Source organism: Falco punctatus (assembly GCF_963210335.1).
Source record: "Falco punctatus genome assembly, chromosome: 1".
NCBI lineage: Eukaryota > Metazoa > Chordata > Aves > Falconiformes > Falconidae > Falco > Falco punctatus.
Window position 1 is genome coordinate 5,745,347 of NC_137580.1, and position 24,175 is coordinate 5,769,521.

General features: G+C 40.0%; 1 long non-coding RNA gene across 1 annotated transcript in view; it reads left to right on the plus strand.

The window, feature by feature from the left end:
* Positions 1–24,175, plus strand: part of LOC308058271 — a 153,902-nt gene that overhangs the window by 122,912 nt on the left and 6,815 nt on the right. Inside the window, exon 3 of the long non-coding RNA XR_013925756.1 lies at positions 1,537–24,054. This is a non-coding gene — a long non-coding RNA (uncharacterized lncRNA). The remainder of the gene's footprint in view (positions 1–1,536; positions 24,055–24,175) is intronic.

Sequence of the window (24,175 nt, forward strand, 5' to 3'; positions counted from 1 at the left end):
CTAGTGTACGGTGCTCCATACCACGCGCAGGTCATAGTACTTTGCCAAGCCAACAAAGGGTGTCTAGGGAAAGAAAATTGCTGGGTGTTCTGAGAAAGGAGGAAGACTTTAACCCATTTCTATTAAGCTTCCAAAACGGAACACTTTAACTGTTCAGCAAGTAGAGCAAACGGCAGGATTCTCTGAGGATCTTGCCACGCTACCAACTATGCAGTTCATTTAAACCAGGCATAGATCCACTTAGCATATTAAGTTCCCTAGCATCAGACTCACGTGGATTTATTTATCAACATGAGCTTTCAGAGCCCTAGAGTACATAATAACAGGAAAATTGTGGCTCTAGTTAAACACATCCCCAGGGAAAGCCTGGTAAACGTCCAGGGCAGTGATTAGGAAAGGTTAACTTATGATGTGACAAGGAAAGTAGTACAGCTTAGATAACACTAATAAATGAAACTGGTGCCAAACAATGATACATTATTCTGATGTGCTCTGTTAAAAAAAAAAAAAATGAATAAACCAAACAGTTTTTAGAGGAATATCCTGAATCTGTCTGTGACAATGTACGGTTACTTACTACTTTAGCATATCAATGTGGATGTCTATGTGTGGAAAATGTATTACAGAAGGAATTATTTAATATAACGGGCATCATCTGGTGTGCTCCATGCAGGACAGGACATAATGCAAACTTCCAATTTCTGCAGTTATCGTGAGTGAGCATCCACAATGCTATTTATATTGGAGGAAAATACCAGTAATAGAAAGCATTTACTGAATGACTGAAAACAAATTATCAAGGGAGAGACAATTTTCTCTTTGCACTAGTTGGTAAAATCCTACATGCATTTTAATCCTTAGATTATGGAGTGAGTAAATTGAATTGTGGGGACTTTTTGCCATAAACAAGCAAAACCCTAAACTTCCAACATTAAAAAAAATATCTTTTTCAGGGATTAGCCATTTTGTTATTGTTGGTTTTCTTATGTTACAGTTTACACCATAATCTTCTTTCCTTCTGCTTTAGTTATATGAGTTATTATTGCTGTGTTTCTGGCATATATGTATTTTTAGACTTTATCCCTTGTGATGTTGCAAGCTTTCAGTCTTGCACAGACTTTCAGGTATGCTCCCCCTCTAATACAGTGATCTGAAAGACAGATTTCAGCGGGAGAGTTCATAATGAAAAAAATTAAGCAACACTTTAGAATCTGGGATCTGAATAGTTCTGTCTTGCTCAGTAGTTGAATAATTGCTCAATATTCGGAACTTCCTGTTACTCTGATGGACTCAGCATGTCTATTCAGCGCCAAGGACTGTGGTGCACAGATATCTGATCTGCCTCCGAGAAATCCTGGTTTGTCTGTGCGATGCTGTCTGGAAATTGTAGAGCCGGTCTCATAACTTGTGCAGAGCCCTGCACCGACACACTCCTAAGGCATCCAGTTTGGCAATTAGTTTAGCTGCTGTTTATTTGGGTGTCACTGTATTATTCTCTACTACATTGTGTAGACATACACAAATTGTGTCTTTTAGGGGAGTTCATGAGGACGTGTCTCTGCACAATGGAAACCAGACTCCTTACTGACGCATTGAGATCCTGCGCATATCTGTAAAAAGCTCTGTTTCCTCAGGTCTGTTCTTGAAGTCTAAAACGGATGTTTTATTACACTTTCACTGACTCTAATGAAAAAAATATCTCCACTTCAGCAGGAAGATGAGGCCTCCTGACAACAAAATTTTTGTTCCAAGCACTATAATGTATATGCTATGGCACAGAAAGAAAAAGCTACTCAAAATACTAACTAGGGAGATAGTTTCTGCACCTCTCCTATAACGGATAAACAATATTTGCCTGGATGATGCTATTTCATAAATCATACATCTATTATGTAATAATGCCAAAATGTTAAAACTTGAGTGTTTATATCCAGAGTAAGCTAATGTTCAGCAAGGTCTAACATGCATGCTGTACTCCATGGTCTACAAGATGTCTTACTGAAGTGTAAGCAGCTGACCAAATGGTATGTCCCTGACTCCTTTCCAGATTCAGACACGCAGTCTAATTTTGGCAGTCAGTGAGATTTAAAGAGCTCAGCATCTCTGAACATCAGGCCTAACACGGTTTGTATCAGAAATAAGAAGCTGGCTACAGATGTGGTTAGCAGTCAAGAAGATTGCTGTGTTACAGTAAATGAGGTATGTTTTATGGTTGCTTTCTTTCTGGTACAGTTTCTTATTGCCACTCTTACTCATCTTCTGATACAATGGCAAGGATGTCAGCGTGTTTGCCATGTTAAAGACATTCTCAGTATTGCTACGTGAAACATAAATAGGCACGGAGGGAAGCCACCAGCCTTGTTAAGACCACAGTCTTTCACTGCAGAGGCACAGAGGCAGTGGGTCCAGCTACCATGGGAAGCTCCTGGGCAGTTCCTGTCTGAAGCGGCTCTTTGCACAAGCCCCCAGTTCCCCCCAGCATATGGGAAGCACAGCCAGGTGGTACCTGTCTGAGCTGTGGGAAACCAGGGCTTTCCCTGTGGAAGTTTTTCCAGGATAGCTCTCAAGGTACCCCCTTGTGCCCGAAGTGCTGCCATTTCTTTCTCTCTTGAGCTGTGCTGTCTGGACAGGGAAGCAGTTCAAAACAAATTGGCCTCTTGTCTGGGCTGCAGGAGGCTGATTGTCTAAAATACAAGGAGAAAGAGAATAACATCATAAAAAGATGTGCATTTCAGCTTGCTAAAAATGAACATACTTGCCACTGAGACAAACAAATCCTGTTTTTTGGTGGTTTTTCTTTTTTTTTCTTTGTTTTTATCAGGTTCACTTACAGGATACATGAACAGGCTTCATTTACATCAAGGTGCAAAGTTGAGAAGAAAAAATAAATTGATTCTGTATAAACTCCTCAGAAAAAAAGTAACTTTTCACTTTTGCTATATGATGAGAGAATCACTAAACCAGAGCAAAACACAGGAAAAGGATGTATTGAATCTGAGGACAGTTACTGTAATGCCTTAGCTTTTCCTTTATTCCTTTAGCTAAGATGTTTGTAGTATGTGATAGGTTTATTTTTTTTTTTCTGAACTGGCTGCAGTCAAAGCTATGACTCTCCATGCAGTGAACTAAAGCTAGAATCCTATGTGGTTCAGCCAGTTAAAAATACTAAAATTACTTTCTTCCCTCCTGCTCTTCCAAGCTTTCTTCTCTGCAGATGGCAGAGGACAATATGCTGGGTCTGCAATAACACTGACTCAAAATTCCTTGCTAATTGTAAGATAACTTCCTAAAGATTGCAAGCAAAAGGAAGTCAGAGAACAAAGCAATGTCAAGTATGCACATGTCACAACACAATGTGCTGATTCCAAGCCTTTGGAAACATGCTGAAAGACATGTCTGGAAAAAAAAAAGAAACAGGGAAATGCTTCCACACCGTCTTTCAGCATGAAAACAACAGCTGAGTGTGCCTGTTTCCACCAGGAAAAAATACCCTGAAATAACAAAAGGTACTGGAAAGCTAGAAATGAAATCATCAGATGGCGAGTACCCTCTTTTGTCTCTTCCTAAAATTTACATAGACTGTACTTGCACTACATTGTAAATCAAGGGATCAGTCTGGAGTAGTGTTTGACTGTGAGGTGCCAAGAAGACCGAGAAAAATGGAATGTATAAACAGGTCTCTTACAATGAAGGACTGGCAGGACAAAACAGAAGTAAAGCAAACACAGGGCCACACTTTCAGATAATGTATCTGCAGGAATGCAAACTCTGTGCATTCCTGATCACTCCTGTAGGTACTGAAGGTACAAAAGACACCCTCTTGAGAATGGCATACACAGTGTTACTTTGTGAAATAGAGTCTGCATACATTCCCTTCATAACCACAGGTAAATCTCTGCATCACTGGTGTACTCTAAAGATGTAAGTGTTTTCAATTAGGTCTGTCACTATTGGCTTGCTGAGTCCAATTTTCTGTCATCTGAAGAGCGAAGGGTTGAGTAAATTCCAGGGGAAAATTATGGGATCCCAGTGAAAGATGACATGTGCAACACAAATGAAACTGCATGCTTCTAACTTAAGATGTTACAAAATATCCCCTCCAAAACCAGAGGGATATCATACATAAATGCAAATGAAGCAACATTCAGTAATGAATAATGATGTGACTAGGCATTTTTCTTTCAAAGCCAACAGAAGGAAATAGAATTATCCCTAGTTTCTGCAGGCAGAAACAAATACCGAGATGAAAAGCAAGTTGCCTAACATTGCATATCAGCTCAGGAATAAATTCTCCATCTTCAGATTCTCGAGTGACTTTATAACTCTTGTTCCTTTTTGTAAACTACTGAGCCCCAAAGGGCACTTATGACAAGTGCACCTGAAAGGCTTGTTTTGCATTTGGTGCTTCTTGTTGTGCTCCCAGAGCTACATGCCATCAAATGACCTTGGAGTTTGTTAATGTTTCCTACAGTGGGCATAATATGCATGAGAATGAAACCCCAACCTTACTTTAAGCAAAAGTTATTTAGGCACATTTTACCAGAATTTTCGCGAGAGATTTTAAAATCGAGCATAAATATTTCTGCCAAATATAGAGAAAGTGTTTCTGTTATTTATTATAAAGGCTGAACGTGAAATAAGCTGAGGAACTCTGCTTTCCCTGGCTGCAAACTGTAGTGTCTTTCCCAAACCTATTTGTTAGATATTCCTCATCAGTGTACTTTTTGGGATTCAGATCTTTCTTGCTGATTCTAATTTGCATTCCAACTGTATGAAGCACCATTTAAATTTGGTGTTCAGCTGTCTTCTGTAGATTTTCATGCATTTAATGGATTCTTCCTTCCCTCTTGGGCTAAACCGAGAATATCTGACTCTGAGTCTCAGTACAGTAAGTTTATGGAAAATGTGGCTTCTTTTGAACCAGTGCTATTTCTTTTTTATTTTTGTAAACAAGGACCTGACCAAACCGAGCCTTCTATTTTCTAATTTCACTGTTTGCCATGCAAGTTAGGAGCTTACTATTCTGAACTGTCGTGAACTCTATGTTGACATTGTGTCTATATAGGCAATAAAATTTGCACCAGTTGCCGGTCCCAGGCAGGCACGATGCGCGTGCGGAGAACAGCGTGCTGGAGGGCTGGTGTCTGTGCTGGGGATGTAACACTAATGCCCGCGTGTACAACATCACGAGGCAGAGCTTCACATCAGCAGTGAACTTGAGAGTGTGTCACAAGATGCCAAGTATAGACACTAAGGAAATCTACACTGAAAAGAAACCCTCTGCCGTAGTAAATCACCGTTGTAGATGTCCTTTGAGGCTGAGGTGATGCCTGGCTGTAACACAGCCAAATGAGGGAGTGAGATATTATGTTACTGCTATGCATGGCCACGTAAAATCTAGGAACAGGCAGGAGGAGGTGGGTAGGAAGGCACATTAAACTGTTAGGCAGTGAAGGGAAAGAGATGGGGAATGCACCTTAAAAAGAGCTTTTGGTTTGCACTTTTGTTGGACCTACTAGCGGTTTTGAAATAATGCAAAGGATGAGCTTGTTGTCCTGGGTACTATATTCTAGCAAATTGCTTTTCCAGGATCACGGGAATAGTGTATTTTAACATAATTCCTCCTCTCTGACCCCTGCATAAATGAATTAAAAGCGAACTTTAACAACAAAACAAAACAAAACAAAACACACACACACCCCCCAAAAAAAAAGAAAAAAAAAAAAGAAAAAAAGAAAAGGAAAAAAAAAAGAAAGGAAATACAAAGGTTAAACCCAAACACTTATGTGTTTATAATGTCCAAAAGCACTGGAGAGATTGTAGCAGGTGGTCCCACCACCTGTGCTTGTCTACTTCCATTCCAAATAATCTCCTTATCGAATGCAGGGAGGAGCAGACACCCGGGAGGGTCCCACAGGAAGAGCAGTGGCTGAAAAACAGAGTGACTGACCAGAGAGATAGGAACCTGCAGGGAATACATAACTCGGGGAAGGCAAAACAGAGTGAAAAACACTACGGACAGATCCTTGTCTCATTTACAGCTTGTATATCTACAGCAATGCTGCTGGCTTCAGGGGCAGCCCTTTGTATTTACGTCATGTTGGTAATGGATGGGTGGTAAGAGATCCTGCAATTCAAATCTATAAGCTGCCACATTCTAATGGCTTGCAGAGAAAAAGGCCAATCAAACCATGTTTTCTTAATAGCACCCATTTGCTTCATCCTTCCTCAATTGCTACAGGAAATGATTTAATTTAATAGAGTAAGTGGATGCATTGCATGATTTCCAAATGGCACGCTAACAACGTAATAATCCCTACCCTCTGCATTGCAGGGAGGGCTGTGGTTTGTTTGTCAGTGGGCTGCACCTACAATGGCTTTTTATGTCTGTCAGACTTTGACTGAAAGAAAACAAAGCGCTGGATAAAAAAGAAATAAACAATGAAGACCATTCCTGTCATGTATCTGAATATTCCCTTTTACTCATTCTTTTCTGAGCATGAAATTTCTTAGGTAAATATAGCTAGAAGGGGAAAGGTACCTCAAAGGAGCCTGCTGATGCCAGCATGTAGCCTTGCATTCAAGTGAGGTCTTTTGAAGTGAAAGCATTCTCAATGTTGAGGACTTCTGCGTCAAGCTGCCTGCTGGGCATGATGCACGCCCTGGAGCCGATGGCTCTACCTTTTCACAAGCTGTTCTTCAGCAGAGCGAAGTTCTTGCTCGTCATCTGGCAGCCAGTATTTCTTTATCATCAGGTCTCCTCGCAGTGGTACAGCATTGCACTGACATGGCTAAATGGCTTCTCCGCTGGGACACGCTTTGCCACCTTCCACTTCGCACCCAGAAGCGATCCCTGAGTTCCTTGTAAATTTTTTATCTAGGTCCAAAAGCTTCCAGAGCTTCCTGTCTGCACCGTGCAGTGCAGAATACTTTGTGATAACCTCTTACGAGATGGAGTATACAAGCCTTGCTGCTTTTCTTCCATCTGTTCCTAAGTGACAGGACATTCTTATGTCCTGTAAGGATCAACTTGGTAACAGCCCTGATGCTAGATTTGCTGTTCTGGGAGGTCCAGCTGTTAGCCCTGGACTTCCCTTAATCCCTTCTCTATCTGAGCAACAAAGGAGGGTGTGGACAAAAGTGAGACCTGTTGAAACCCATCAGAAAGGTTGACTGGCACCCTGAGTAAGGTGACAGACCCCAAGATCCACAGTTTCCATCATAATAATTATCCATAAAAATGAATGCTGTAGGAGAGAGAATCTCAAAACATCCAGCATAGCTTCTGCAAGCTGTAGTGGTTTGTCCTGTTGTAGCAGTTCTGTGTTCTTTTTTCAGTGAAGGTACCTTCACTTTGGATTTAACACTGTCATCTCTAAGTGTTGTTCACCTAAGTAGCTATTCAGCTGGTTCATTTTGAGCGACATTTTTGAGTGAAATACTGAGTTAAAAGAATAGTACTGGAGTTTTCTTTCATGAATCAGAAATACTTTCATTTCTTGCATGATGTTGTCAAGACAGCAGTGTTCTAATTGCACCTATACTCTTTGCCACAGTGTTTTGGAGCATTCAATGTTTTGGAGAACCACAGCGTTTTGGAGAAATTTTTGTTCTGGAAATATTTCTAAACCTGTGAGCAGTCTTCCCCCGCCCCAAGTATTTATATTTAAAATCTGTAAGTAAATATTTATTCCTGGCTAGAAGTTACTTGAAATTTAAGATCCAAAGCAAGAGGCTTTGGAGTTCACTAACTCTCAGAGTACACAAGCTTTGTGTTAACTTTTCAACCAAGATGCCAATTATGCAGAAGAAGGACTAAGGTTCTAGAAGCGTAAAAGTCAGGAAATGAAAAGCTATTACTCTCTGCTGCTGTGATGCCTCAGAAATATGTGGTATTTTCTATCATTCTGCAGGGTGATGATTTTATACCTTCATATACTTACACAGTGTGGCCAATTCTATAGTAACTTTTCATTCATCAATTTGGCACTTTTACAGTCGCAGCATTGCGCGGAACGTGCTTTTTTAATATTTGATCTCCTTGACTAAACCCATAAAACAAAGGCAAGAGAGATTAAGATAGAAAGAACTACACCGATGTAAATTCAGTTCAAAGTTTATGCTGGCTTCTGCTGTATACTTTTAGCAGAGAAACCAGAAGTTTGTCGCCAGGTGAAGTAGCAGAAATGCTTGTGCTGTCCCCTCTTGTGAAAGGGTTATGTCAGAACAGGACAGGCCCAGAAGAACTTGGCATGAGGAAACGGCAGCAGTATTGGTGACAGCTTCTTCAGACCTTCTCCTTCCTGCAACTGTGTAATCCTGTTGATCAGAGAGCTTTAGGTAGTAATATTTGAGGTTCCTGTCGAGGGAATCTTCCTTGGGAATTCTGAACAGGCTCTCAAAACTGAGTAGGAAGAAACAATTCATATTGTTATGACTCTAGTTTGAGGACTTTGATAATTGAAGTAATTAACAAAAGCAGCAAAATGTGTGTGGTAAGATTCCAATCAGGGCAGTAATAATTTTTGTTTCAGTGTTATAATTTTTGTATTGATCACTTGTATTGTATTGTATTGGCCAGAAAACAAGGGAAGAAGAACCAGTTTTGTATAATCTGCTACCTCCATGGTGATTATTCCCATTTCAGCAAAGGCATCCTTTTCCAGATTACTCCTAATATTCTTCTTCCTTCACCTCAGGTAAACAGAAAACTATTCTGTGGCAATAAAAGCTCACTAGAATTAATTTTCACCTATATATAAAAGCCATCCAAAGATGTCACCTGCCAGAAATTCTGTGCTAAGGCTGCAAAGGCCAGAGCTTAAATGTTAGGAAATGTCTAATTCATAGCTGCCAACAGAACCTTAATTCAGCTCCTTTCTGTGTTAAGATATAGTCTTTAATTGCATAATCACATACTATTTTTTCCAAAGGACCTCTGTCTCACTCAGGGCACAGGACCTACAAGAGGGCTGAGTAGAGGTTATACAGACACACATAAATCTGCCACTTCCTAATTTAGCTGTCCTTGACTATGCAACCTAAATAATTTTGCTTTCAGGGAGGTACATATTATTTTTTTCTTTCTTAAATAATGATAGAACATCATTCTGTAAATGGTTTCCTTTGGTGGGACTTTGGACATCAGCTTGCAAAGGCTTCTAAAGGAGATGTAGTTAAGAAATGGATAATCCAGTAAACACAGCTTCCATGCGTTTTAAACATGCATAGACTAACACTTCATTTGCTCTCAGTTTGGAGTGTCACATGGTGTTTCAAGTGCTAAAAGATTTACTATGGTTTATGGCTCAAATATTTCTAACTCAATTTGTCGTTTAGCACCAAACTCCCCTGTCCTGCAGCACACTCAAAGGCTAAAGGGCATCGAAGCATCCTCCAGCTTAACTGCCCATGGATTTGAATAGCTCTCATGACCTCTCTGTTGCTCGTGGGATCTTTTATGAAGTTAATTCTTAAAATGTAAGGCCTCAGGTGTATCTGTGACGTAATGCTTGAGGTGTCAGCACAAAACCAGATTCCATCAGTCACAACAATTTTTATACATTAAACAATTTCTGCTTGAAAAGAGAGGTCCTTCAGTGTGATTTTGCTCTTTTAATCAACGTTATTACCATTTTGCTCTTCTGCAAAGTGCTATTAATTGAGTGCATTTCCATTAAATTTCAAAGTACACCTTAGTCTTTATGACTGGATGTTACTTTTAAAACACACAAGTTCTGGCAGGTATGACCTCAGGTGCAAACATAACTTTATTTGCTAAGAATAAGCTATTTAGCTATGTAGCTTTGATTATGGTTCTGTAATTAAAGTGCTCAGGTACTACTACAGTGAATGGGCTGAAGCTACAGGTATAATGAGCAGGAAACAGAAACACAGATTGGAAGAATGAAGTTTGAGGAGCAGGTTGTCATATCCAATTCTGCTAACCTTGTACATGGCAGAAGATCTGCCCCAGTTGTTTTGAGTCAGTGTTCAGACAGGTGAGTGAGGAGGATGCTGCCACAAGTGGAAGACTTGGAAAGAAGCACAAGAAGGTTGAACATGGAGGACTTTGGAAAATACCCAACCTTGACTTGCATTGAATGGTAAGTACAACTTATCAGTTACCAGAAAGAGTCCTTCAGTCCAAGAAGCTTGTGTTTAATAGGTGGCCAAGTCAGCGGGTTAGTAATTTGTGGGAATTTGCTACAGAATTCCATATCAGTCTATTGGAACAATAATTATTGAGTGGCGAATGCATTTTAAGGTCTCTCAATGGCAGCTCTGCAACTGATCCTACAAGCAGAGATCTATTACAATCCAGCTTTTCATGCCTTCAGCAAATACTGGTTTTGAGTGAGAATTCAGCTGTGGAACATTGAAAACCTTGAATACAGATATGTGCCTGGGCTGTATAATAGATGAGCAAGCTGAGCCAACACTGGAAGAATCCTTAATTTTCTCCTTCCAGTTTCTCCCCATCTGGGTTTTACTAGATTACCCAACAAATATGAACTAATATTGTAGTCTGCAGAGAGTTCTCCTTATGTTTGGAAGAACTAGGGATTTCATAACAGTTTTATGAGATGAGTTTAGAGTTGCTTTTTGGAAATGTGTTTTTAAACAGAGGATGTGTTTTATCTTTCTTTAGAACATCTTTTATTGATTTAACTGGCAGGGGTTCATATTTTTTTAATAATTTAAGCAGTGTGGATCCAGGGCCCAAATTGTGTTGACCTTAAATACAATCCTGATGAAGGGAATGTTGAAATAGCGAAGAGAAGTTCAGCTTTGTGTTGAAGACCAGGGTCAGTGAGAAATATTTCAGCTGTTATGCTATCCTGATTTAGAAGAAAATGAAAGGCTTCTGTGCATTGTATTGACGTGATGTGACTGAATGAATGCAGACGCACCATGATCTGAAGTCTGCTAAACTTGTGTTTGGAGGGGTGTGAATATATAAGAGACTGTTCCTGGGAGAAGCCAACCACTGGTTCTGGAAAGATCCCAGAAAACTACAGTGAAGTTACGCAACGAATCTTTATTGCTAGGATGTGGTACAAAAAATACAGAAATTAGCAGTTACCACCAGTATCAGGTCAGGAACAGGGCCCAGGAGCTGCCCTAAAGGCTCAGACAGGTATTATGTGCATACAATTAGTGGCCCATTGTGGGAGGAGCATTTTATATTATGTTGAATATTTGGATTTTCTGTTAGACTGCTCCTTATGCAGTTGACATATCAGAGAAGCATGTGACAAAACCCAGGCCTGACGGGGAAGAATGACTTGCAGTACCTGACAATACCCAAGACCCTATGCTCCTGCAGGACTAGCTCTAGTTTCAGGAAAATTGGGTTCCCAGGGAAAGCAGAATCTCAAATCTGTTTTTCTGTTAATTCAGTTGGGCAAATAGCGAGGAGGTAGCAGCTAACCAGTTGCCTGTTTTCATTCCTCTTCTGAGGTGGGCATTCGTTTTCTCCATTCACCGCATGGGGAGCTTAGGCTTTCACCCCTACGTACCCTATGCCCAACAGAGCAGCACCTAAAGGATTAGGCATTATGTCCCTGCATCCGTAGCCTCCGGAGTCCCGACATGGATGTAGTCCTTAGTGTAGGAATTACTGGAAGTATAAACATACTGTTGTCTCTCAAACAGTTGCCTCTATAATGGGTGCCCAACTCCTGTAGTTACTACTGGGCAGAGCCGAAGTACTAAAAGATCCAGCCCGCAGGGTTTAAAGGCGAGATGCTGCAGGCAGATCTATACCATACAGCTGTGCTTCAGGCCAGCGAGCCATACCCAGCCGAGGTGGAATTTCCACAAGGTTCAAACTGTAACCCAAGCACAGACCCGTGCAGGAGCATGGGTCTGTGCTTGGGGTAGTTAGCCTCACTCAGCTAAAGCTTTTTGGTGGGAAAAATCTGCAGCACAACTCTTTTTTTCAATTGGGTGGAGGGGCAAGGGAAAGGAGCATGTTCCCTATCTGTAGGCTGTTTTTGAAAAATGATTTGACTAATACTTATACAGTATAAGCCGTCCATTTCCATCAATTATCGAAAAGGGCTCAGCACAAATAGTATTTCAGTTTTCAAGGTGCTCTTTTGCTTGAAATAAAAACGGATGTGGAGAAATGCTAAGATTTTTGAGAGAGATCTAAAAACAATAGAGTCCTCCTGGAAAAAAAAAAAAAAATCAATGGAATTTGTTCAGTTCCTTTAGAAACCCAGCCTCCGCCTTCAGAGCTTTCTCAACAGTCTGTATTTTCCCCAATCACTAACAAAACAAGGGTAAAGGCTTTCCCGAGGGAAATCTGCTTAAGCCTGTTGCAATGTCTGTGAGGAGTATGGGTGCTGGTGGAGAGTGATACAGGGAGGAACTGTGCTGTCAACAACAGGAAACTGGTGAAAAACGAGCGGCGCTCCTGGGGAGGTGAATGCAGAGCAGATGGCTCTAATTGTGAGTCACACTGTGACAACTGACAAGAGAAATTCTGCACTCTTGACACTTTAAAGATACCAAAAATACCAGAGAGCACATTCCATGGCTTCTTGAAGACTTCCATATCAAGGTAGCTGAGGGGGGGAGAGCTCCAACTCCTCCTGTTTCCATCACTAAACAGCCCATAAAATTTGCTGTTGATAAGCTTCCAAGCAGCCAAGTATTCTAATACTTAGATAAGTCACTAATGTTAATAAAACCACTGAAGAAATAAGAAGGAAGAGGTGCAAAGGGGATTCATGTGCAGGGCAGCACCAGTTGCTTTAGATACTGATCCTTTCAATTAAGGGTGGTTCTGGATAAGAAAGGGGAAAGTAACATCCTTGTTTATAAGCACTGATATATTTTGAAATATCTCTCTCTGTCTTTTTTTTTTTTTTTTTTTTTTTTTCATCCGGAACGACTGCAAGCATTTTCTTGATGTCTTTCAATTATTGCCCGGATACAGGGTTGCAGATTTATATTGTGCTGCTTTAGTGGAGTTACAAAAAGTCAGGACCAGAAACCATTCATAGTTGCTTGCCAGTTTTTTATTTTGGGATGAATGCCTGGCTTGGGTGGGTCTGCAGATGTCAACAGAGCTACCCCAGCAATAAGTTTTATTTGCTGTATTTGCTTGCGTGACACAACTGCTCTAGTACCAGTAGCTTAGTACCATACTCAGGTAGTCTGTCCCTTATAGCCTGGTTATTTCACATGCACCCCAATAACATAAGTCAGCTCCTTTACTTGGAACTCTGTGAATATTAATATCTGGCTGTGGTATTATTTTTATTCTTCTGGTGCCATGCAAAAAATTTGCATGGATATTCAGGGAGGTGGGGGGAAGGGAATTTCGTAGCATTGGAAATATTTTTGGGAGTGTCTCATTCTGACTGGATTCAGATATCTGATATTTTGGCATTCTCTACTGCTTTTCAAATTATTGCTATTTGTGAAAGTTACTAACAATGGAAAAGTGCATCTAGTCACTTGGGAAGGCAGCTACACTGCACAACTGTTCCTCCTACAGCTGTTAAGCTGCTGCTCAAAGGTGCAATTTGGAAGTTGTTACTTGAATAACTGCTTATGCACTGGCACAGTGAGTTTGCTCAGGCAGGTCACACAGTTCAGCACTTTTAGGTTCAGTGTAGTATTTCTGAGTTGGAGCTATCCTTATCACTTTCTTTTATTATTATTTTGCTTTATGTTATATCAGTTAGCCGGACTCTGTGATTCTTTTCTGTGGGGTAAGTCTGCTATACAGAGATACCTAAGATGAACGGAGTAAGTTACATAGGCTACCAGCAGTAGTATAGCCTTAGTGTAGTGTTCTGGTAAGATTGCCTAGTTTGGTCCATTAAGTGGCTCTGTAAAATGCAGTACCTGTGGTAGGCATGTCATTTCGCATTGCATCGTCTGAAAATCCCACAAGTAGCTTTCCTCTAGCACCTCTGTATTAACACTCCTGAGGTTACACCAACGGGTACTCCTTTTGTCCAGCTCTTCTGTGTCACCAGTGCAGCTTGAGATGCGAATAATTTAAATCCTTGGGCATTTTAGAACAAGCATTTCCTTTTGTAACTGCTGTCCCAGACTGACAGTTGACTTATTTGCTAGCAGATATTTTATATAAGGTCAGCTGTTATTGCCACTTCTGAGATGTTGTTACCGCCAAGAAAAGCCTGGGATTCACCACTAACTGTGGTAAACCTACCAAAATACTTGTGTTGTCACGCTTTACAATTTGTAAGTTGTATAACACCCATGTACAGTAGGCCACATTTTCCAAAATCATGAGCTTTTGTTGTGTCTAACTCACACAGAGCTCGGCAGTTGATACACATGTCCTGAGAGCAGCCTGAGCCACGCAAAGCCCTGCCATCGTTCTGTGGTACCACCACTGTGAGAGAAGCCTACTGTAATGCAAAGCCCCCTACTTTCACGTTTGGTGTGAATTTCAAAGTTTGTCTCTTGTGGTGTTATTTTTTCCTGCTGATAATAGTGGAGGGGAAGAGGAGCAAGCACCATGTGATCTTCTGTTCTTGAATCCTTGGCAGAGATTTTGAGACCTCAGGTCTTCTCTCCTTCTAAAAGCTTTCTCTTGGAGAAGTTGTACGATGCGGTGGAATTTCTTTCTTCTTTATATCTGTGTTGGCTAAAGCAAGACAGAGGAGCTTGAAAAGACTCGCCCTCCTCAAGGAACGCTATCTGATTCGTAAGCATTCCTAGAGGTTAAGGCTGGTGACTATCAAGAAAGCAAATACTTCACGCAAGGGTAAGTCCTTTAATTGTGTTTGTGTTGAATAGCTGCCAGATCCCCATGTCAGGATGTCTGCAGTCACGGCTCTGATCTCACCATTCCTTCCTCGGCTGTTGCACAATTGTGTTGCATGTTTGTGGTAGGGGAGAAAGCTGGAGAGCTGGGCTATGAAACCATCTCAGGGAAGGAAGCCATGTTTTATTTTAGTTGCTTGGTTTGGATAAAAGCCTGCAGGAGATTGAATAACATAAAAAACCCATAACACGGCCCATTCGTGGAAACCAAACCTGGTCTTCTATACAGATATGTGAAATATGAGGTTTAATAGCCAGGGTGGAAAAGGAAATGTCAATGAAAATGTGTTTGCTGGTGTAGTAGAAATCCTGATGTACATATGTGATAAGTCATTACTTGTTCTACCTGGACTCTCACGTGTTGTTGCAGGGTCTGTTTGGCTTAGGCTTGTAGATGCGGTGAGGGAGCTTTTGGAAAACTAGTTCTGACTCTGCTCCATTGATGGATCACTTCAAGGATATTTTGTGGCAGACACGTGAGACAAAGCAGTGACAAATAACAGCCTGTGAAAGAGGAAAGAAACCCAAAGATACTGCAGGCCATGAGCTTAGCAGTGGAGAGAGAAGGAAAGAGATCATAACTCCTTCCAGCCACAGCAGAAGAGATCTGGGGACTCTCAGCAGATGTAAGGGTTGAAAGCCAATATGGTTACACAGACGTTCAGTTCCTGAAAGAAGACAGCAGTTGCCTTAGCCACAGAAATGTTGGTTAAAAGTAATATCCTGATTAGTCTCAGTACCATAAGTCTTTCTTAAATGATAAAGTTGTGCATTATTCCTCTTTGGTTAGAACAAAGCAAATTTCGCAGAAGTCTAATTTTACTACTGAAAACTAGCAAGAGGATAGGTTAATCTGTGACCATCATGTCATCTCATGTAATAAAATTGGGTGAGCTGGTAGCGGTGCTCCAGGAGGATACCAGTTCCACTTCCTAAACCAGGAAGTGAAGAATTATCCAGAGCAATAAAGAGCTTGTACAAATAATACTGGGGAAATCAGAAGTTAATCCAAATACCAGCTCCCTCAATCTAATCAGTATGAATAGCTCCCTGCCAACTGCTCCATTACCTGAAACAGGGGTCAACTGATAAGAATCAGTCAGTCCTCTCATTAAAAAAAACACACAACTAATAAATCCCCTTCATCTCAGAATCTCAAATTCCATCATTCTCGATAAGCACTAACCAGTTCCTCATCTCTCATTTGCAGTTCATATCCTGAGCTACATACATTTGCTGTTAGAGATAAGGATATGAAAAAGTAAAGTGATTATTAATATGCATGTTGCAACCTGTTAGCCTTTCTCAGGCTGCTGTGTCTGACGTTGTAAATAGAGGTGGTCAGTGATTCTGCACAGGAACTTGGGACCTGGCCACATGCCATTCGCTTAAAAAGTTAGCCCAGATGATTATGTTCAGGGAAAACAGTACGAGTAATCTGAATGGAGAAAGAGGTGATTGAATAAAGAGGGAGCAAGCAAGAAAGAGTAAGAGCGAGAAGGACCTGCTGTAGGTCTGGGTGCTCCTTCTGGAGGCAGCAGAGACAATTGGTCAGCTGAAGGTGGAAGAAGGGAAAGGGAGCAGTAACACCAGGCTTTTGAAAGATGTTGCCCAACTGGCATCAAACCACACGAGTCACGCTTTGATGCTTATACTGTGCTCACCATAAGATATTTGTTAAAGTTATAGCCCAGACTGTATTTCTCCGCCTTTCCCGTTTAGCATGGGAGAGATTTAGCTGTCCTAAAAGGAGGTAACACCAATCAACAGTGGCATTAAGAGATCCGTCAGTAAAAGATGATTCCTGAATCGGTATTCTGGTGTTTGAGTCAAACGTCTATCTTCAGCAATTTATGCAGATTTCTTCTAATGTTTTGGGGAGGTGCAGAAACAGACTTTTTTTGCTTTTCTTGGTAACTGAGGGGAAGAAGGGTTGAGTCAGCTGCCCTATAATGCAGAATTCTCCTTTACAACAGGTTAGAGGCTTCCCAGAGAAAATAGTTCTTTTCTGTTCTACGGACTTTTTTTCTTCATGTGTTTTAGATTTACAGATCAACTAATCAAAACTAAGCAAAAGCAAAATAGAACACAACCAATATAAAATCCCCAAATATGCTTGTAAAGGTCACTGACACAACTATATTTATTTTAATATATTTTTAATTTCGTTGTGCAGTAAAATAAGCACAAATTGCATCCTCAAAAAACCCAAGGGTTTCTTAGCTTGTTTTCTTGACTTCAGATTTAGCTAAAAATATTATGAGCTATAATTATTGGAGAACAATGTCTTTTTTACACTCAGATTGTTATTCACTATCCCCTTACCTGTTAAGGGAAAACAATAAAGTGTGTTTGAATGAACCACAAGTAAATTAAATTTAACTCCATTCTATGGTTGAGGGTAGAGGGCTTCTGGAGAAGAGCTGCCTGTAGCGGCTTATATTTTATGAAAGTTTACACCCAAATTAGAAGTTAGGCAAAATGATTTCAGTGAAACTCTTTCCTTTTAAGAAATTATATTGCCTTTTGGTCAAAGTGAAAAATAAAGAGAAACCTATAAAATTGATTAATTTCGATCATGATTTGTGGAAAACAGATTTACTGTTTCACGTTATGTTTCTTTGTGAGTTATCCCTCATTTTTCTTTCCATGCACACACTCTCCTGCCACTATTTACTTTTAATTTTGAAGGGGGAAATAATGGGATGAGAGGGTTTTGATTTTTTTTTTTTTTTTCATTTGGAATGCCTAGACAGTAATGAAATAAAATATTCTATGCATGCTTAAAAAGCCAGACACTTGCTATTGAAGGGGAAATAATGCCTGGCTCCCCCTCCCCCCAAAAAAAGAAGAGAAAGGAAAAGAGAACAGGTGCAGTTAATGGGCCAGACTAAAGTATCATGGGAGATTTTCAAAGCCACAGATGAGTTTAGCTGCACCACTTCCGAGGAATATAAATGAGTGTTGTTTACTTTTGGTTTTCTGAAGTTTAAAATTACCCTCTTCAGTGTAGGCATTGGGGGGAAGTCTGCTTGAAATAATTGCGGACATTTGAAATTAACATGTTACTGCCCCCTCATATGACAGGGATAAATGCCACTCACACACTACTTTTCTACAGACAGACAGTATACTAGAGAATTTTACCAAACATTGTCATCAGGAAGGAGGAACAGCCATGCCTTACATCTCTGCTTTTTATTTCATTGCTTTTATTTCAAAATTGTCTTTGAGTGGGGAGCAAGGTCCGGGCATTTGTCCCAGGCAGGCAACATCATCTCTTTTTTTCTTCTGGTCTGACAGAACCTTTACTCCTACCTACACTCCCTGTTGCATTTGTTCATCTAAAATGGTGCTGGAAAACTACAAGTTTATAAAAATCAACACTGTGTCTCGATGCATTAAACGTTGCATTATTAACTAAAAAGTCTTTTACTACACATACTCCTACTCCAAATATATACATGCATTGATGCACATGCACTGATTCTGTTAAAAAAACAATTTTCAGGAAGCTCTGGAGTTACACAAAAACTTAGACAATACTGTATAATTAAAAACTCATTGAGCTCTTTAATGGATAACTCTTGTTCGTCTCTGGGCCTAATTCACATGTTGTGCTGATCAAAACATGCCAAATTAATTGAGTTTTATGGTATTTATAATCTTATTCTAGAACCTTATTCTTTGTAAGATTTACCATTTTATAAGGTTGCTGTGGAAAGACAGTGACAACTCTTCATTGAAGTGTTTGTGGCTTATTCTAATTTCCATAATGAGGGAGCTTTTTTCCCCCTCATGTATTCTGCCTTTAGTTGATGATCATCTTCCTTTATATTCAGGACTTATTATTGTTTTGGGAGAGTGCCTATGCAGTCAGAAATGCAAACTGCTTTTCTTGGACTGTTTTGGTCTTATTTTTATTTTCCATGAAATACCTCTAATATATTCTTCCTGTGCAGTTACCCACTGCATGCAAATTCAAAGCAATAACCACGTTATTTCTTTTGTTCCAATGACTCACTTTAGTTAGGAACAGACTCTGTTGTGTTAGTTGTTAGTTCTAAGATAATATCATACACTGCATTCCAACATAATAATGGATTTCAATCTGAAATTATACAAAACCAGAATGGTTTGAAAGTAACCCATAAGTGACCAAATGAGATACACATAGAATCATCTTAAGGTCTGGATTCATCTGTCTGTGTTTCCTACAAATCAGGGGCTGCTGGTGGTGGTGTTATTCTTTTTTGTTTTTCTTTTCTTTTCTTTCTTTTTTTTTTTTTAAAGACAGTTCTTAATGCTTGAACAAATCCCTTTTTCTTCCCCTTGGTAATGTGGTTAACTGTCTGGAATGTGAGCCACTGGAAATTCTTCCCCACAGAAGAATCTCCATTAAGCTTTCAAACAGAGTTACTTCATCCCCACAGCTGCATGGATAGAAGACTTTCTAGTGCCTAAATACTTACTGTATATGTCATCCTTAATTTTTTTTTTTTTTTCCCAGCCAGAGCTTTAGGAGCAGGTGCTAGCCTTTTGCTTCCTTTCTGCTTCCTCTGTGGGGAATGGGTTGGAAAGAGCCAACTAATTAGAAAATTCTACAGGGAAATTAATTCTGCAAACAGCTGAGGAATGGCATTTCAGTATAATGCTCACTTTGTCTGTCAGCAGAGCGCTGGTTGGCTTGACAAGTGGCGGTTCTCCCAGATGCTACACATGTTGTGATGAGGCTAGAACTGCATCGTACGTTGCCCCTTTACTAAAAGACGTGATGCTTTGGAAGAGTAAATACACCAAAACCAACGTCTAGGACATGCTACGTTGCTGTCACGAGGCAACAGTATGGTATTTTTACATATGCTTCAAGTATAGCAGTGAACCACGTCGGTTTTAGTGAGCTTAGTTCCAAATGCTGCCTTTGCTTTTCTGTAGGGCTGAGACACAGGGGAGGAGGGTGAAAAGATACATACTAAACTGCTCGGCGTGAAAGGGCTGGATTGTCAAAGTTAGGCTCGCATGTTGTACACTATCCAAAAATATGTGCAGATCTGTAACGTGTCTGAGCAAAACACTTATTTAAACAGTTGGCTGGCTACGTGCACATGAGACTAGTCAGATCTGCACACACAGGCTTCCCTGTTCAGACGCTGGTGGCTGAGACCTGCAGAGACGGTTCGCTCTGAAGGAGCCTGTTGTGAGATGCTGATGGAAACAGTGCTGTGTTAGTGAAGATGACGACAGCCTACTCATTTCTCAGAGATCTCGCCACTACCAGTTTTGTCATCTTAGTACTTCCTACTTGCAGGCTAAACCCCCGTTTAGCCGCTTACCCTAAGTGATGTGCCAGGTTCTTAGCTCACGTCTCATGACAGACCTTGGTGACCCTCAAGCCAAGAACAGCATAAACCCCCCCCCCCCAGTCCTCCTCCCAACCGCATTCCTGTTTCTTCCAAAACCCCCACATTTCTCCTCAAGCTATTCATAACATGAGGTAACCCTCAGTAGCAGCCTTCTTATGCACGCCGTTCCCAGACTCACTCGGCGCCCCTTATTTCTGTCCTGCCAGGAGATGTCCCTGGGCTTCGCTTTGGTGTTCAGCTGTGCAGCAGTGTCCCCCAGACGCCAGATGTCTGGGAATTTGCCCTGGACTTAACATAGAAAGAGGGACTTGCAAGTGCCCATGGAGTAATATAGAACTGCTTTTCTTATCTTTTTGGTCCCAACACGATGTTGAAGCTTGTGGTGTTATGAATACCTCTTTGTGTGGCAGCTGGTTCACGTTTTAGATGTCTTACTCTCCCTCAGTGGGTCTTGTATTCTTGAGCTCTTTTTCATACTCTTTATCTCTGTCATGAGTATCTGAATGCTTTTCCTTCCTGTATCTCCTAAGAACTAATTTGTCATATCTAAGAATATAAAAAGTAGTACATTCGTGTAAGTCCCATGCAGATATGTCACTTTTCTGTAGCTCAAGATTTGCAAATGCATTTTCTTTTTTCTCATATTTACTCTACTGTAACAAGACTCTCAACTTTTTCTTCCTTCTTTTATTTTTCCCCTTTCCCTTGTCCCGTACTTCACAAATGCGGTAATATTCTGTCTCAGTAAAAAAAAGTCTAATCACTCCTTATTTTATCAGTCAGTTCTCTCCAGCATAATTCCATCACCTGAAATGTTGCACAGTGTTGGATTCAAGGACTGATTTAATGCTGTACAATCTATAACCTAATACCAGTTCAGTGTTATCATGTAGATATTTGAGAATTACTTGTATATGAACATTTTTTAATTAAAAAAAAATATTCAGATTTCTGCTATGCTTATGCTGAATTGTGATCATCTCCCAGCACTAAACACTGAACTTACTAAAGGGCTTTGACTTTGAAAGAGTAATTTTCACAGATGAAAACCATGCTTGCAGGTGAAAATAATACCATTCCATTCTTTGTCTTTAAGAAAAAGCAAGCCGGTTTCTATACTTTTCATTCCCCTGATAGCAATTATAGTTTTCTTAATGAGATGTAATTACTTAAGAACCCCCTGAAATTAAATCACAGCTAAATACAAACACCTTCCCCTTAGCTTAATTACTAATTTTAAAAAATCTCTTTACATGTTTTAATTAATTTCTATAGTCGCATACGTTCACAAATTGGAAGGACTAAAAGTAACCTCAAAAGGAGAGGTGCATGGACTCTTGAATGTAAGCAACTTGATTCTAAAGCCTATTTAAGCTGGAGACGTCCTAATGTCTGCATGTCGAAGATTTATTCTGCAGTCATATTTTCTGAATTAATTGACATTTTCATTTTGAAGTCCTAAATGCATCACTACCTGGCAGTTTTCCAAAGTGCATTATGATAGATCTGATGCATGTATAATGAAAAATTGTCAAGTGGTCCATGTTTAACATGAAGGCCTGTTTGCATTTAAAACAAGAACACAATTAAATTATTAAATATTATTATCACACATTCTTCCCAGAATTACTCTTTTAATATGGAGTGCTTACTAATTACAGGAACACCATCAGCTGAAATTTTTAAAGCGATTGTCAAATGGGAAATAAAATGGAAAAAGTGTGCTATTTATTGCAGGTAAATGTCTAGCTAGATTGCCTTTATATACTATGCAGATAAAAAGTTCTTGGTGATTTAGTTTTCTATTTATTGTCATCCAGATGTTCAAAACAGTGACCCAGCTGGCATGGTAATTTAATTTTTTCCAACTTATGATAATGGTTTAAATCATAAAAAAGAGCTATGTTACATCCATGGAAATTCACTAGGACGATTTGCAGTAAATGGATTTTTATATGGGATATTTTTTTTTCCAAATTTCAACAAGAGTCAAGATTATATCTGCGTGTGTTTAGGAGCCAAAATGCATAAGTAAAGGAGAAAGACACATCTATCTGTAGAAGCTGTTGACTAACTGCATGTTTGCACTATTCGTTTAATGGTATAGCTGATGAATCTTTGAGAGCTGCTGCGGAGTGCAACAGTTGGTGGCATGGATAAGGATTTGATGTGATGCGCTGGCCATCAGAAAGACCAAGAATGGTCAGGCTAGAAGGAACAGACACCCTTGTTTTGGGCGCATGGGACAGTGTGGGGATGAAAGGATGACAGGGAGGTTAGGTGAATTGAGCAGTGAATTTGGAAAACCTTACAATTTAGATGTTTCATTATGTTCTAAACACAATGCTTGTTTCCTTTGGGGTAAGGCAAAATGCTTTGTTTTGTCTTTGGGTGTTCAAAAGGACTGCATTTCCATTTTGGTTTCAAGAGATCTAGCTTTTTAAAAATTTCAATTCTATTTCAAAATGTTAATGCTGGTTTAAGAAATCAAAACTTTTATGTATTTACTTATTTCCACTTCAAAGCAAGGTAGCTCACTTACCCTGGTTTTGGGAACAAAGCTGCTCACTGAAGTCGCCCTGAGTTTGCAAAGGGTGTTAGCATTTCCCGGACTGCATTTTCCAATTGATTTTTTATTCATCAAGAAATTTCATCTCTAGCTATAACATTTTGTTTTGCAAGAGCGTTGTTGGGTTTTTTGGTATGTGTTTGCCACACATATTGCAAGAGTTAATAACTAAAACCAATTTGATTTATGACCTGTTTTGCTTGGACAAGTTTGTGAATACCAATGCTGTATATGTTTGTAATTACATTCTTTCTTTCCTCCAAGGATGTCACTGTCCAAAACAAATTGAGAATTTTGTTTAGAAAGTTTGCTCGCACCTTGTATTATTATGTATACTTCTGAGACAAACTTGCATCTGGGGATAAGAATAGTTTCCAAAGTTCAGAATGGAATCTTTTAAACTTTCATGCTGTCCCTAAGTTTTAATATATGCCTGGCTTAATATTGCATTGCAATATTAGAATAGATTATTTATTTTGCATAATAGACATATCTCTGCAAAATGTAGGCCTTTTCTGATACATTTTTGCGACAGCTGTGGGTAACATTCCTTGCTGAATATCTAAATTGTTCAGTAAGGTCAACATTCATAAAGGCTTTTATCTACTGCACTTTAAAAATTTTCCTCTAGCTGCTCTAAAAATGTGAGTGTTATTCTTTACTCTGAAATCCCATCATTTTTTTATTCGTAGGCATGGCCTGGAAAGGAAGGAAGGATAAGGAGACAGTGGGAGTGAATCAATATTTTGTCGTAGTGACACTCCTATGTTATTCCAGCTAGTCAGTTTTACTTGTAACCTCCTGACTGCAGCGCTATCCGTCGCAGTTGCTCGAAAATGAAAGGCTACAGCTTCTTTGCTGATAGTTCACCTGCTGTAGCATAGATGAGATATTTATGTAGAATATATAACAGGTAGATATTTATGCCAGCTTTAGTTCCCTGCTGAAGGCTTGGACAATTTAAAGCTGTGCCACCTTTTGCAAAGACCAGGCATGTGGAGGGTGGACCTGTGTACAAGGCAGTGCTAACCTTCTTATGGTGTCTCTCCTCTTGCTCTTGCAGAAATCACGCCTGCCTCAGGCATAATGTCTTGGGAGCTCTGGGAAACTTTAGATCTCTGGTAATTTTATGCTTCTGCTGATCTGAGCTACTGAGGAGGCTTTTGCAAACATAACTTCAGATGACATGCACACAGTAAATCCCTTCGGAACCTGGCTGGGAACCGCATGAAAGGGCATGTGTCAGCGATGATACAAGGAAATCAGGTGGAAGTTGAGGAGCTAGGCTACTGTCTTCAGAGTCAGGTAAGCATAGCTTAGCAAACACCTCACTATCCTCACATCAGTTCATGGGAAGCATCTGGTGCTACTAATATCAATGCACGTTCTGTTAGCCTGCAGAACTCTCTTTAGATACAAGATCTGG